A 2,731-nucleotide genomic window follows, 5' to 3' on the forward strand; every position below is an offset into this window, starting at 1 on the left:
CTCCCAGACCTATTTTATTTTTGGAAACAGGTTCTCTTAAGACAGCATGGCTGGCTTTTAACCTGCGTGATCCTCCTGTCTCCACCTCCCAAGCGCAGGGATTAAAATCATGCACCACCATGCCCAGCACAAAAATGTATTTTGAAAGCTACTAAGTGATCTTTAATACTACTTGTATAAAAATTGTTTTTATACATCTGTTGGCAGATGCCTATCCATTGTGTTTAAAAAACAGAGCCACTGCGGTATACTGTACCTCTTCCTACTAAGCCCCAAGTGCCCTTTATGTACTCCCAATGTGCATTTTAGTAAATTCATTAAGAAAAACACATTTACTTTTGGCAGTGAATTAAGTTGTTGGCATATAACTAGTTTGGCTATTTCTAGGACATTAAACCTGTAAATGTCCCCCTAATTTTCAGCCCTTGTCTCAGCTAGATGTTTATAAGCTAATTCAGTCAAAGTAAATATGTTGATTGATCCATGAATCTTAAATTAGTATATTCCCCCAATAAACAATAGAAAAAGCTGATTCCTTTACCATCCTCAAAATCTAAACTTGTTTTCACTTAAAAGTTATTCAGTTGAGAACACTTACTATGAAGTATAATTAGTTAAGTTACATTGATAACTACCATTACATCACAGTGCACAAAACAAATGAAATGAAGTTGGATCAGTATTTATGTTAATTAGAAGTTGAACACAAACAGATTAATTCCATAGTGAATTTGTTTCAGAAAAATTGACTATTTGTAAACATAACTAACTTTAGGAGGTACTTTATACTTGTACTTTAAGTCATGTTTTAAGTTGAAATGTCACTATTTCCTTGTCTGAAGGATTAAAGGAAATAGTGAACCAGTGGCTTGGTGGTTTAGGAAGAACATTTGGTAATGGTGGTCCACTAAATTTGACTCCAACATAATCCTGGTTAGCTTGAGACTTAAAAGTAAACTGGGAGCTGGGCGTGGTGGCGCACACTTGTAAGCCCAGCATTCAGGAGGCTGAAACAAGAGGATCATGGTTCGTGGAGAGCCTCAGCTAGTTAGTGAGGCTCTTTGCAACTCAGTGAGACCCTGTTTCAAAATAAAGAATAAAAAAATAGGACTGGGGTAAAGCTCAGAGGTAAAATGCCCCTGGGTTCCATCTCCCATACCCCCCCACACAAAGTAAACTGGGACTCGATAAACCATAATTCCAATTTGGATTATTTGGGAATATTTTGTGCACCCTCCTCACCATTTTGCATGGCCTGCTATGCAGCTGAAGAGTTATAAGCATATCCTCTTTCTTTTTTCTTATGAACAGTTTTCATCTGGGAATTCTCACCCTTGGTCTTCTAGTAAGCCGTTGTCAGATCTTATTAGTATTTCTAGATTGAGGGGCTGGAATGTTAAACCTCTCCCCACTACCCATCTTAAGCTTCATGTCACCTTTCAGTCTGCTTTTCAGAATGAAGGATTTCCATTCAATGTTCTCTTCATGTCCTTCCTCTTTCTTTCTCTTTCTTTCTTTCTTTCTTTCTTTCTTTCTTTCTTTCTTTCTTTCTCTTTCTTTCTTTCTTTCTTTCTTTCCTTCTTCCTTTCCTTTATTTCCTTATTTTATTTCTTCTTTCTCTTTATTTCTCTCTGCCAAGCCCAGGATAACAGGTGTTGCTTTCTGATGGATCTTTTCCTTTGTCTCAATACAAAAGTTTTCATATGCTGATCTGCTGAGTTCCGGCCTAAGAGCTGAGGTCAACATCGGAGTCTACTCAGCACCCAAAGTTTGAGGGAAGTCCTAGTGACTTCACTCCCTGACTGTTGCAGGGGTGGCTCCCTTCAGACAGAAGAGGCCTCAATCCCCTCCCAGGGAGCACTAAAGCAGGAAGTTCAGAAGTGCTGCCCTGTGTCTCCCAACCAACTTCTTCCTGCCTCTACTGACAAAATCTGTCCTTTTCTTTTTGGAAGTCTTTTTTTTTTATTACTTCTCACTCTTTGTTATGGGACCATTTAGGCTTCCTTTATTGTCTGGGTTCAATTTAGATAGGTTATACATGTGTAGAAATTGGATAATTTCTTCTAGACTTTACACTTTATTTGAATATGTGTTAAAAAAAAAGTCCTTCATGATCCGCTAGATTTCTGATCTGAGTGTGGTGATATCTCCTACATCTTATCTTATTAATTTGGGTCTTCTTTCTATTTCTTTTGTTTAGATTTGTTGAGGGTTTATAAATCTTATCTTTTCAAAGAATTAACTCTTTGATGCATTAATCTTTTGTATTTTTATTTTCAAATTCATTTTAGAGCCATTATTATTTCCTGCCTTCTACTGGCATTAAGGTTTGCTCCAATTTTTCTAATTCCTCAAGAGGTATCACTAGGTTGTTTATTAGGATCTTTCAGGATTTGTGTGTATGTGTGGTACTGGGGATGAAACCCAGGGGCATTCTACATCTGGGCTATACTCCAAGACCTATTTTATATTTTTATCTTGAAACAGGGTATAACTAAGTTGCTGAAAGTCTCACTAAGTATCTGAAACTGGCTTCGAACCTGTGAGATTCACCTGTCTCAGCCTCCCAAATACAAGTGCATGCCACCACACCCGGCATCTTTCAGTTTTTTAATGTGGGCACTCAATATTATAAATTTTCCTCTTAAAACCACCTTCACAGTATCTCAAAGATTTTGGTATGTTGTGTCTCTATTTTATTTGATTTTAGGAATTTTTTTAAAAATCCCTT

At 37.2% G+C, this 2,731-nt stretch overlaps 1 pseudogene across 1 annotated transcript; it reads right to left on the minus strand.

Annotated features, from left to right (window-relative positions):
- Nucleotides 1–783: 783 nt before the first annotated feature.
- Nucleotides 784–1,419, minus strand: LOC308278691 (proline-rich nuclear receptor coactivator 2-like; annotated as a pseudogene). The gene is made up of 2 exons: nucleotides 1,168–1,419; nucleotides 784–948 (listed from the first exon to the last, which is right to left on the minus strand). The product of its transcript is annotated as a proline-rich nuclear receptor coactivator 2-like (transcript).
- Nucleotides 1,420–2,731: the final 1,312 nt, after the last annotated feature.

The sequence above is a fragment of the Muscardinus avellanarius genome (genome assembly GCF_963383645.1).
Source record: "Muscardinus avellanarius genome assembly, chromosome: X".
Taxonomy (NCBI): domain Eukaryota; kingdom Metazoa; phylum Chordata; class Mammalia; order Rodentia; family Gliridae; genus Muscardinus; species Muscardinus avellanarius.